At 37.4% G+C, this 14,395-nt stretch overlaps 1 protein-coding gene across 2 annotated transcripts in view; it reads right to left on the bottom strand.

Annotated features, from left to right (window-relative positions):
* The window catches only part of PDGFD (platelet derived growth factor D), a 186,523-nt gene that overhangs the window by 16,887 nt on the left and 155,241 nt on the right, over window positions 1–14,395 (bottom strand). The gene's annotated exons all lie outside the window — the stretch shown is intronic.

The following is a 14,395-nucleotide window of genomic DNA, read 5'->3' on the forward strand; positions in this document are numbered from 1 at the left end:
AGGAATTATGGAAGTAAAACCCTAAAAGACTAGAAAGGACCAGCCTCAGGAAATATCTTATGGAAGATACATGGATGTGAACACACAGACACAGACACACACACACACACAGAGCCTTATGACCTTGCAAGAAGATGTCTATTACTCCCATGAGATTTTGAAAGTCGTTTGGAATCTTGCAAGAGTTTGGTTTTTTTTAAAAAAAACAACCACACGAATGGACCATCACATGAACGTGTACATAGGAAACATGTAGAGAAGAAAAGATTGCAGATCTAGACAAAAATCACCAGATATTCTATTTGAAAACTGAGGTTATGGCATTGGTGAATTTGAGAATAAGGGTAGGGTTGAGGGCAGTAGTGGGTTCCTACCTTGCTTGCTACCGGTTCAGTGGGTGATTGCATGTGTGTGCCTACGCCCCTAACATGCGTGCATTCACGCCCTTAATGTGCCAATCTGCTGAGAGGATGAAGAAACGAAAAGCTAGGAGCGATCCTCCCACCCACCCATGCACTTGTTGCTTCTTTTATCCTCTCAGCTGACCATCAGAGGAACTGGTTTGACTGAACCGGTAGTGTTTTTCAGTTATTTTTACTACTGGTTTGGGTGAACTGGGCCTAACTGGTAGCATACCACTACTGGTTGAGGGATGAAACCCACACTTTGTGACCTGAGCCAAACTAAATTCTAATTTTCCAGCAAATTTGGAAATCTACACTGGACAGACAAAACCAAATTGCTGGGTAAGCTTGTCCTAATGCCAATCTTCCAAGCTGTTAAAATTTATTTCTTCACATTTTTTTAAAAGTTTATGAAGGGGAAAGGAGTACAGTTGTTCACTGAAGGCTTAGAATGAAACTGAATGTTCTTGTAAGTTCTTCAAAGTTTTGGAATGACAAAAATGCTGAAGCCTATTATGTATAATTTTATGAACCAGTTGGGAAAGAAAACATTATAGCAGTAACCCCCAAGCAATTGAAAACAAGACATTTTAAATGAAGATATTAAAAAAAAAGTACACGAATGAAATCAAATACTTTTTTTCTTTTAGCATGTACTTATTTTTGTTTATATAGTCAGTTGGAAAAGGTAAAGTATCTGTAGCTACACACATGGGAGTGTTTGTATTATCCTTCAACTGGACCATCCAAGGTGAAACATTTTGGGTGAAAAGGTTGAGTCTTAAAGAGACCCATTCAGCAGGCTGGGCTATTGAATGGAATGTCAACCATTCAAAAGAAATGAATTCTATGGCTCATATAACTTGGCATGTCAATTACCTCAAAGGAAGAAGGTCAAGTCGCATCACCAGAATGAAATTACTGCTGTCACAAAGGGTCTGTTTGTGTGATATCCATGGATTCAAGCCAGGAATGAATCTGGCTTTACAGAACACCTATTCTTTTTAAAGAAAGGGTTGATGCCTTGGAGATAAATTGGTCATACCAAGCATCACATTTTCTCTTAATTTGTAGTGACGGGAAATCCTCTCTCTCTCTCTCTGTCTCTCATATTTGCTGGATTGCACCCATAAGCAATCTCACCTTTCTGTAGGCACACATTCACACGGAAGTAATTTGTAAATAGGAGTTCACAGGTGCAATGAGTAAATTTTCTATAGTGATAAGCTACTGTTTCCAGAGAATCATTTGGCGCTTCTCTTCTTCATTTATTATTATGCTGTAGACCATTATAGTCCATCTCTACAGCTACAAGTAAAATATATGGAAGTAGTTAGGTAATGTGCCTGATTAAAAACGTCACCTGCATTTGAAGAATGTGGCAAGTCTCAGAATGAGCTGTTCCACAATTACTTAATACATGCAAAGTAAAAAAAAAAAAAAGGCTGTAAAGCCTTTGATTCAGTGGTACACGACAAACTACTCCTAAAAATAAAATCCTATGGTATCTCTGGACAACTGAATAACTGGATAGAAGCATTCCTGTCAAACAGACAACAAATGGTCAAAATCGGGAGCGTCCTATCAAATCCAGTACCTGTCAATAGTGGTGTCCCCCAAGGCAGTGTTCTAGGACCAACTCTCTTCATACTCTACATAAACGACCTCTGTGATCATATTAAGAGCAATTGCGTTCTCTTCGCTGATGATGTAAAGCTGTTCAATACCACAGACAATACTGCTACCCTACAAAAAGATCTTGACTATGTATCAGAATGGTCAAACAAATGGCAACTTCAAATCTCAACAAATAAATGCTCTGTCTTACATATTGGCAAAAAAAATCAGAAAATAAAATACAAGCTGAATAGTCAAGATCTTGTTGATGACCCATGCTCTGTAAAGGACCTTGGAATACTCACCTCTAATGATCTGAGTGCTAGAGCCCACTGCAACGACATAGCCAAAAGGCATTAAGAGTTGTTAACCTAATCCTCACGTAACTTTTCTCTGGTAATATCACACTACTAACCAGAGCATACAAAACATTTGCTAGACCAATACTCGAATACAGTTCATCAGTCTGGAACCCACATTACGTATCTGATATTAGCACAATTGAGAAAGTCCAGAAATATTTCACAAGGAGAGTTCTCCACTCTTCTACTCGTTGTAGAATACCTTATGCCACCAGACTTGAAATTCTAGAACTAGAAAACCTTGAATTACGCCGTCTTCGGTCTGACTTAAGCATGGTATATAAAATCATACATTGCAATGTCCTACCTGTCAATGAATACTTCAGCTTCAACCATAACAACACAAGAGCACACAATAGATACAAACTCAAAGTAAACCGCACCAAACTTGATTGCAGGAAATACGACTTCAGCAATAGAGTGGTCAATGTCTGGAATACTCTACCCGACTCTGTAGTTTCTTCCCCAAACCCCAAAAACTTTAACCTTAGACTGTCTACTATTGACCTCACCCCTTTCCTAAGAGAGGCCTGTGGGGGCGTGCATAAGCGCACCAACGTGCCTACCGTCCCTGTCCTATTGTTTCTCTTATTCTTTTATTTTTCTTATATGTACCCATTTCATGTATTCACAACTATGTATACATTTATACTTATTATCTTGTAAACAATTGGCAAATCAAATAAATAAAATAAATAAATAAATGCTATCACTATCAGCAGGCCTAAACTAAACTCTTTTCTAAAAACCACAACTACACATAAGATGTTCTCATATTTTTCATCATGAATTTTAATTTAGTTAGCATAAGAACTTGTTGAAGGTGGAATGTTGGGGCTGGAGAAATGTTTCCACGAAACATAAGTGAATAATTTGATGTAGAATTAGTTTCAGCGTGCCTGTTGCTAAACCTCCGAGGGACTTACTAGATTTGGGAATGATTTTCAGTGAGCCTCAGTGGCGCAGTGGTTAGAGTGCAGTACTGCAGGCTACCTCTGCTGCCTGCCGGCTGCCTGCAATTTGGCAGTTCAAATCTCACCAGGCTCAAGGTTGACTCAACCTTCCATCCTTCCGAGGTGGGTAAAATGAGGACTCAGATTGTTGGGGGCAATAGGCTGACTCTGTAAACTGCTTAGAGAGGGCTGTAAAGCACTGTGAAGAGGTATATAAGTCTAAGTGCTGTTGCTATTGCTATTTTCACCAAAATGAGAATGGAAAGAACCCTTATAAGACTGACAAACTGTATTTCATAGACAAGATGGGGGGAAATCTGGCATGGTCAATAATCCCTACATTATACCTAATGTTGCTAGGTTGGGTTATGGTTAATAATCTAAAATGACCCAGACAACAAATCTAGTTAGAACTAGAAGATAAATGGTAAATGAGGATAAGAATCAAGCAAGCTTCTAAGATCAAGAACAACCAAAATATAAGAATCTGCTGGAGCTCAGATAGACCAATTTCACAATTAAACTAAGCCATGGTTTATTTTAGTCATCATTCATCTAGCCATACAAAATGGACTAGTAGTTCATATCAAGCCATGATTCATAATAGCTTCATCTGTGCAAAACAATGTATAATGTAACAAATCACACTGTGGCTTAGTATAATGTCTGAACCCATCCAGTGACGGTTGAATAAGGTTCAGTGCAGCAGGAAGCCTTTATCCTTCTCTACAAGAGAAAAGGATTAGATAGCTCTCTTGGGAAATATTCAGATGCGCTTTAATGAGAAAATAGCTACATTCAATATTTTATCACATGAGGCAGCCCTGTGAAAATCTAAAATTTCCTATGAGAGCCAGTTCAGCTTCGTGGTTAAAGTGCTGACCTAGAAACCAAGATACGATGAGTTCCAGCATGAAAGCCAGATGGATGACTTTGGGCCAGTCACTCTCTCTCAGCCCAATCTATTCTACAAGGTTGTTGTTGCTATGGAAAATAGGAAGGCACATTAGGTATCTCAAAGGTGCTATTTTTCTTTTCTTTTGTTCAAAAGGCAACTGGCAACTGTTTTTTATTTGAGAAAGAAGAAAAAAAAACATTTCACTTATTATCCAAGAAGCTTCTTCAGTTGTAATTGATTCCCTCACCATCCAATCACAACTGATAAAGCTCCTTAGATAAGGAACAAAATATTTTATTCTTCTTCCTCAAATGAAACACAGTCCAGTTGTCTTTGGAGAAAACAAAATAAAAAGCACCTTTGAGAAAATTATGACCTGGATGACTGAGAATCTCCATAGACCAGTATTAGTTATGTTTGCCATCTTGAGTTACTTACTGTATAAAGTAATACAGGTGGGATAAATAATAATAAATAATAATAAAATTGGTTTTCTTTTTCATGGACCAAGGGCAGGGGTGTCAATCTCACGACCCTCGGGCTGGATGCGTCATGCACTGGCCACACCCACACCCAGTTTAGTGATGGGGAGAAATCACGATACGTCACATCACGACAATGTGACGACGTGAGTTTGACACCCTTGCCCAACGGTATTCTTTTAAATGTAAAATGGTGCAAATCTTTGAATGATGAGACAGGCAATCTAATAAATCTTTCAAATTAATCAATGTTGCATTATATGTAATTAAATGCATTGTACGGCATTGGGGTTAAGGAATCAGACTAGAATCTGGGAGACCATGAGTTCCAGTCTTGCCTTAAGTACAGAACCAATTTGGTGACAAAGAAGTCAATGGTGAATTGTTCCAAAAACTGCAGGGATTGTTTCGGAGGTCACCAGGAATCAACAATGCCTCAAAGTCACCTCTCCACACACCACAAAAAAATTGTGTTATACACAGAATGGTTATGATAGAGAGCAGGGGTGTCAAACTCACATCGTCACAATGGTGTCACATGATGTATTGGGACTTTCCCCACCCCCTTTGCTAAACTGGGTGTGGGCATGGTCAACACAAGATGCACCCAGCCGGCGGGCCTGGAGTTTGACAGTCCTGATATAGAGAGATGTTATGATCATATGACACCTGTTCTGTGAGCTGTATAGGTTGCCAGGATCCTGGATGCAATTCAAAGTGGTAATAATCATGCTTTAACTCTTCATGGAAAAGAGCCTCGGTGGTACACTGATTAGTGTGCAAGTACGGCAAACTACTTCTGCTGACAGCCAGCTGCCTGCAATTTGGCAGATCGAATCCCACCAGACTCAAGGTTGACTCAGCCTTCCATCCTTCTGAGGTGGGTAAAATGAGGATTGTTGGGAGCAATAGGCTGACTCTGTAAAACTGCTTAGAGTGGGCTGTAGAGCACTGTAAAGCGGTATATAAGTCTAAGTGCTGTTGCTATTGCTATCTGTCTCTGATTGTTTCTGCTTGCTTGGCTGGGTTCTGAGAGAATTGGTGTATTCTAGGTTTTCTCCATTGAATGAAACCATCTATCCGAAACATGCCTTCTCTGTCACAGTGCCTGCCCTTTGAAACTGCATCACCCTGGAGGCCTGAATGACTTCCACCCTGATAATGCCCAGGAAGGCACTGAAAATGTATGGCCTTTTTGGATGCATATATTATGTTTATTTTAATCATTCTACCTTTTTTAAAATTATGCATTTGGAATCTGGCGTTCTTGAAATCTATGCAAATGCATATATAAATCATTTTAAAACAGCCGTCTTGGAGTAAGGATTACTAACCACACATAAGAAAGGATAAACATTTGCTGCAAGCGAACAGCAGAAATGTATTTTGCATTCAGCAATCAAAATACTTTGGCTTATTGGCAGATGGCCCAGAACCCTTCAAAGAAAAATACACGGAGGATTCTAGTTACTCGCTGACATTGTCTTGTCAATCTGGAAGACATCAAATTCCTTTGTTTGATTTTGGTTTGAACTGGGGAAAAATATTAATGACGAATAGATGAGATGATTCAGAACACTGGGAATTCACAGGAAGGCTTTATGTTTCAGCGTGCAACTTGTTCCATTTTCACAGTGTGTGTTGGAAAAACACTACACGGTGATATTCCTTTATTTTCTTAACCCTTGTTTTAAAAAGCATAACCCAGTGGCAGCAGCAAATTTGTTTAACCTGTAAATCTCTCACAGTATGCTAAACTTGTATCAACAGGGCCCCAACTGGCTCAATTATTCCTTGAATAGCATTTTGTGTGCTGTGGAATAATATAATCTACAGAACGAAAATGTGTTTCTCTAAGGATGAATGAATATTTACGAGTGAAATCTAAAAGTTGATGCATTCAAATCCCACTGATTTGAGTGTACATTTAACCACATGTACACTTTTCCTTTCTGAAAGCATCTTTTCCTTATAAGTAAGCTTGATCTGGCAATCAGAATAACAGAGTTGGAAGGAACCTTAGAGGTCTTCCAGTCCAACCCCCTGCAAAAGCAGGAGACTCTCTGACATTCTGGACAAATGCCTTCTTAAAAACCTCCAGGGAGGAGCACCCACAATAATTGGAGGCAGCCTGTTACACCGATTAATTGTTCTCAAGTCAGGTGTACAATGGTACAATCTTGTGTACCATTTCATCCCTCCTCAGTTCTTCAACACAGCCTAATTAGCATCTACTTTAGTCTACTTTATTGTCATTGCACATCGTACAACAAAATCAAACACCATCTTCAGTGCACATCATGATCATGACCGTGAAAATAAGCACAAACACACATCCTTCACCCTTCACACATTGAACCGAAAACCCCCGATACCACACCAGCACTGCACTATACAGCAGAATTCAAAAGAACTACTGGCCCTGGGATAGAAGCTGTTTTTCAGCCTATTTGTCCTTGTTTTTATTATTCTGTACCGCCTGCCAGATGGTAATAGTATGGTAATAAATAAATGGTAATATCTGAAAAGATAAACTGGTTCTGTTGACAGCACTTACTTCACTTAAGACACAGCTGTCAAACTTGTGGCATCACGTTGCCGTCATGTGACATTTCATGACATTTTTCCTATTTGTGGAGCTGGGGTGGGCGTGGCCTGCACGTGACACATCTGGCCTGCGGGTTTGACACCCCTGACTTAAGACAATCTATATATTTTGTTTCATTATGTTTGACCTATAATGGTTCATTTTCATACATGTGTTATATGATCATACTGTTTTCTGGTGCCTTCATCTGAACCCTTCCTACATCTTGATTTATAAAAAACCAAAACCCTCACATCCTGGACATCAATTGTTTCAACTCCTTCCCTCAAAACGACACTATTTCCCCGAACACCATCACTCCGCTAAATAAGTAATTCCCTCAACACTGTCCAACTATTTACTAAGTCTGCACTACTATTACTATTCATCTTCTCATCCTTCCTTCCACCCATCTCCTCCCATTTATAAGTGCATGAATGTAACTTTGTTGTTTGTATCCTTACGATTTTTAATTGACTGTTTACTAGTATGATTAGATAGCTTATTATTATGGTTCCTAGTATGATTTGACTGCTTATTTGTACCCTTTGACTACTGTTAAGTGTTATATCTATGATTCTTGACAAATTTATTTTTTTCTTTTTATGAACACTGAGAGCATTTGCACCAAAATAAATTCCTTGTGTGTCCAATCACACTTGGCCAATAAAGAATTCTATTCTATTCTATTCTATTCTATTCTATTCTATTCTATTCTATTCTATTCTATTCTATTCTTTATTCTATTCTATTCAAAAGGTTCACAATCCTTACTTTCCTTTGCTTACCTCTCCCTGTTGGTTCTTTGTGAAGATATGAAAAACAATGAATACAACAGATTTGTTTTGACTACTGTGTCAACATTGTTCTTCCCCTTTCTCAATCCAGGAACATGTTGTATAGCTGGTGATATTTTTCTAGCCTGGAAATTTTTCTAGCCACACTGTGTGACTTACATATGTCTAAAAATCCCTCAGAAGCAACTACTTATACCGAATGCATGAATAAGCTTCAGTTTGATAGAAACACAAGGAAAGACCTATTTACTCAGAATGACCTTAAATCTCCAGGGCCAAATGAAATGCACGGTAAGGTAGGAAAGGAGCTAGCTGACAGTCACGCTAAACCCTTATATATTATCTTTGGGGAAATCTGAGAGAACTGGGAAAGTGCCAGATGACTGAAGGAGAGCTAATATTTTTGCTATCTTTTTTTTAAATGAGAAAATAAGTGTCTAGGGAACTGCAGACCATGCTGGTCTGAAAATTCTCAACCATCATATAAAGAGACAGACCTGTAAGCATTTGTTCTTACATTTGTTCTTATTTGTTCAATATTATTAAATAACAATAATGTTGTCTATGGAGATTCTCAGTCATCCAGGTCATGGTTGTCCCAAAAGTGCTTTTTTCAAGAGGCCACTGGTCTTTCTTGGTTTTTTCTTTGAAAACGTTTTGCTTCTCATCCAAGAGCATCTGAGCTGAAGAAGCTTCTTGGATGAGAAGTGAAATGTCTTCAAAGGAAAAACTAGAATGTCCAGTATCGTCTTGAAAAAAGCGCCTTTGGGATAATAATAATGTTCTTATTATTTATTCTCTAAGAAGAGAATAAATAATCAACCTATTTTCCAAAGCAAGACAAGAAACAATGGATGGAAACCAATCAAGGATAGAAAAAGTGGAATTAAGGAGGCATGTCCTAACAGTGAGAACAATTAACAGTCCAACAGCTTGTCTTTAGAAGTTGTGAATGATCCATCACTCGAGGCTTTTTATAAGAGATTGGACAGGGACAGGGTCTTCTGCTTCAGCAGGGTTTCGACTAGAAGATCTCCAGTGTCCCTTCCAACTCTATTAGTATTGTAAATCATTTTAAAAGTAAGATGGTAATTAACAGACAAAGTCTGCAATCTTCTCCTCACTCCTTATCACCCATCCCCTCCCACTTGTGATTGTAGGACTGTAACTTTGTCGCTTGTATCCTAACAATTTATATTGACTGTTTCCTAGTATGATTTGATTGCTTATTGTACCCTATGACTATCATTAAGTGTTGTACGTTATGACTCTTGATTTTTAATGAATGTATCTTTTCTTTATGTATACTGAGAGTATTTACACCAAGACAAATTCCTTGTGTGTGCAATCACACTTGGCCAATAAAGTGTTCTGTTCTATTCTATTCTATTCTATTCTATTCTATTCTATTCTATTCTATTCTATAGATTTGTGGAGAATGAATCTTGCCACTCTAAGATTACCTCATTTTCATGATTGGGTTATAATGACATTTACAATTAGTAAAAGGTGGAAATGTTTCAGACATAATATACCGTGATTTCAACCAAGCCAATTACACCATGATATTCTGATGGTTAAGTATGGAATTAACTTAGCAAGCTAGTTAAGTATGGGTTCAGTGGCACAACAATTAAATGGACATTTAGCTGAAACAAAAATGTTCATCAATTGTTCCTCATCCAATCTGAGTTAGTGGTTTTAGATTTTTGGCCCTGTAATTTTTACACATTTTTATTAATGGCTTAGGTAAAGAGGGTGGGAAGCCTTGCTCACAGTCACCCCTGCCTTAGTCACCTCCTATTTGTATTACTGCAATATGCTCTACATGGGGCTGCCCTTGAAGACCCTCCAAAAGCTGCAACTGGTTCAGTATGTGTGGCATGCAGTTTTGATACCCATATTTAGAGGCAGCACTGGATTTCAGTTGCTTTCTAGGTTGTTTTCTAGGTGCAATTTATACCATTCAAACTGTTTATCATCTGTAGAGACCTTCATGGCATATGGCATGTTATTTGAGGGACTGCCAGTATCCAATTGTTTATGTCCATGCATAATGCACACAGTGTGGTCAGAGTGAAGAGTGAAGGCATTACTGTCCTTGCTCCAGCTCCTGGAGCTCCTGGACGTCCCTTGGACAACTGTGATGTCCCCGGCAATGCTTTGAACCTGGAAGCGCCTTGGTGCTTCCAACACAAATGCAATGCGAATATCAACAACACTGATTGCAATGCCATCTTGCGGGACCAAGGAAGAACACCTTCTCTGTCACAATATATGTCTTTTTGAATGACATCCCTCCAGATCTGTATGACTCCCACCCTAGTGACATTCAGGGAACTATAAAAGACCTGTCTATTCTCTTAAGCTTTAAAGAGTATCCTGTTGAAAAGACTGTTGCGTTTTCTGCCCAGGTTATTGGGCATTGGGCAACCTATGATCATGTAGTGTATTGTACTGTGCTGTACTATATGTACTGTAACACAATATAACACACCACGCTTTACAAGGAGATTCTACACCCATCTGCACTATTCAGGTGACCCTGAGGGCCTCCAAGTGGCCTCAAGGGCTCTCAGAAAGAGTGCTAATGACCCGAAGACTGCAAAGAATATAAATCCTTCCATCCTCCACCATTCAGTCAGAACTGAAGAAGCTTCTTGGATGAGAAGCAAAATGTCTTCAAGGAAAAATAAAGTCCAGCAGTCTTAGAAAAAGTACCTTTGGGACAACCATCTCTTGGATCACTGGGAATCTCCATAGACTTGTAACATAATGTAATGTAATGGATATAATATAATAATATCAACATTATAACTTTATGAATGTTCAAGTTTTGCATATGATTGGGTAGCATTCAAATATATACAGAAATTGCAGGTGCAATCAAGCAATCATATATACACATATGATGAGCACATGCAGTATGTTCAGACCTCTTTACATTCTTTTTTGGAATTCTTCATATTTTTTCAAACCTTAGGTCCTCCAAAGCTTGATGGCATCCCCATTTTTAGCATGGGTAGAAGGATTTTGGCCACATAGTTATTTGGAAAATGAGTTTGCCATTAACAAACAGAGTCACACGTACAGGCACAACAGAGACACACATACAAACACCCTCCAGAAATTAAAGGCATGCATTGTGACTTTTATGCCTACACACACACACACACACACACACACGTATGTAGACACGCATGCACTGTCAATCAAAATGGTGAAAAGACAACTTGCAATGCATCAAGAATCATAGATGCATCCACTTTGAATAGTCATGCATATATTACATGGGGTGCTGAATTTCTCAAACCAATATAGTACTGTAGTAAGGAATAAGTATTTGCTCCAGGCAGAATTTTTTTTTTTAAGTTTGCTCAACTGACTAATGTGTCCTCTGATATATCCAGCTGCCTTGGGCTCATCTAATAAAATCTGGACATTGCTAACCATTTTTCCAGGGAACAAATGCTCTAGGGCTTTATGTTAAAGCCAGTTGCTGCGTATAAGACATGGATGTCCTAATTACCAGTTACCTAATTACCATTATCTACCTATTCTTGTCCTCGGCAACCATCTTAATTATCTCACTGCAGCATAAGAGGGAGATAATCACTTTTTAAAAAAATAAAAATGGGTCACATAGAAAAAGAAGAATTAGCACAGAAAATTAGAGGTGCCAAATAGAACTACTTTGAAGACACAAATAAACCAGGTAGATGGCTAGCATATAAATTGAGAAAGGAGAAAGAATCAAGGAAAATATTGCAATTAATAGATGACCAAGGCCAAGTTTGCCATGGTAGCAAAGAGAAGAAAGAAATCATTCGAAACTTTTATGGGAAATTATATATGCAAGAGAATATTGATGAAGAGAGAGTTAAGCAGTACTTACAGAATGCTAATTTACCTTTAGGTATCTACCTAAAGAGACTGAAAAAAATGTTAGAAAGCAACATAACGATGATGGAGTTAACTGAAGCACTCAAGAAGCAAAATAATGGAAAGGCACCAGGCCCAGATGGACTTCCGGCAGAATTTTATAAAACATTACAAGAATCGTTGAATCTTCCATTGCTAGAAGTTATGAATGAAGTTATGTTAAAGAAGAAGATACCTAAATCATGGTCACAAGTCTGTATTACACTTATTCCTAAAGAGGATGCCGACCTATTACAAATTAAGAACTATAGACCCATTTCTTTACTAAATGCAGATTACAAAATCTTTGCTTCAATATTGTCAGAAAGACTTAAAAAATATTTAAATAATTTTATCCATCCTGATCAAAATGGATTTCTGCCAAAGAGACAAATTAAAGACAATATGAGAGTAATCTTGGATACCTTGGAATACTACGAGGCACATCCTGAAAAACAAATGGCTCTGATATTTCTAGATGCAATGAAGGCATTTGACAATGTGAATTGGCGATTCATGTTATTATTGTTGGAACAGATGGGTTTTGCTAGAAAATTCATCCAAGCAATAGAAGCTATATACTATAAGCAAACGGCAAAGGTAATGATAGAGGGAGAGCTGACAGACTCTATTAATATAAGAAAAGGAACAAGACAAGGGTGCCCACTATCACCTTTGTTGTTTGTGTTAACTTTGGAAGTGTTAAACAGAAATATTAGAGATGAAAAGAATATAAAAGGAATGAAAATCAAAAAGGAAGAATTTAAGTTGCAAGCATTTGCGGATGATCTGGTTTTCATCTTAGAAGACCCTTTAGAAACAGCATCAAAATTGATAGAAAAGATAGAGACATATGGAAAGGTGGCTGGTTTGAAAATAAATAAAGATAAGACAAAGATTTTGACAAAGAATATGCTATTAAGACAAAAGGAAGAACTGGCAGACCTATTGAAAATTCAAGTTACGAATAAGATCAAGTATTTGGGGATATATTTGACAGCAAGATGTAGTACATTAAAAGAGAATAATTATATTAAACTTAAACAGCAGATAGCGCTAGATCTGGCAAAATGGGAAAACTTACAACTCTCACTAATAGGGAGAATCTCAACAATCAAGATGAATATATTACCCAGAATTTTATATCTGTTTCAAACAATTCCAATTAGGCTTGGAAAAGATTATTTTGAAGATTTAAATAAAATCGTGTTGAAATATATATGGCAAGGTAAGAAAGCGAGAATAAAGTTAAATTTTTTGCAAGATGCTAGAATTAGAGGAGGATTTGGTTTGCCTAATTGGGAATTGTACTACCAAGCTACAAATTTGATGTGGGTTAAGGAATGGATAACACTAAGAAATGCTAGATTGTTGACATTAGAAGGACATGATCTGTTGTTGGGGTGGCATGCTTTTTTATGGTACAAAGGAACTAAAACACAGGGGTATTTTAGAAGACATTATATACGGGAGTCTCTGTGGTTAAACTGGGAGAAGGTTAAAAGACAATGTTATTTGAAAATTCCAGTCTGGTTATCGACTATTGCAGCATTTTCGTATCCTATAATATACAAAAAGGAACAAACAGTTAGATATGGTGAAATACTGAATGAAAAGGGTGAACTTAAATCTATGCAAAAACTAGAGGAACAAGGTATGAAGATGAATTGGTTTTCATATGCGCAAATACATTCAAGGTATGATAAAGATTCTAAAACAGAAGGTTTCTATGATAAATTGACTGATTTAGATAAGATTTTGACAGGTACTGATGAAAAGGTGATTAAAAAATTGTATGGATATTTATTAGAAATTAAACTAGAAGAACAAATTAAAGAAACTATGATTGCTTGGGGGAAGAATTTTGGATATGGGATTGATTTAGAGAAATGGCAAAAATTGTGGTCTCAAAATTATAAAATGACAATGTCAACAGCATATAAAGAAAATTTGTATAAGATGTTTTACAGGTGGCATTTTCCCCCAACAAGAATAGCAAGAATGTTCAAGAATAAATCCGAAAAATGTTGGAAATGTCATCAGACACCTGGCTCATTTTACCATATGTGGTAGACTTGTGCAGATGCTAAAAAATACTGGACTAAAATCCACATGTGGTTGGAAAAAATGACAAAAAAACATATAGACTTGAAACCAGAGATATTTTTATTGGGAATTTTACCTGAAATATATAGTAAAGACTTGAAATACCTGATTGTAAATGTATTAACAGCGGCTAGGATTGTATTTGCTAAAAACTGGAAAAATGAGAAGATACCATCACAGAAGAAAATCATTAAGAAAATATTGGAATGTGCTGAAATGAGTAGATTGACATTTGAAATTAGAGAACAAGAGGATAAACAATTTTATA

The sequence above is a fragment of the Notechis scutatus genome, chromosome 5 (genome assembly GCF_049901735.1).
Source record: "Notechis scutatus isolate UNSWTSFEM ecotype Mainland chromosome 5, rNotScu1.2, whole genome shotgun sequence".
Classification (NCBI taxonomy): Eukaryota; Metazoa; Chordata; class Lepidosauria; order Squamata; family Elapidae; genus Notechis; species Notechis scutatus.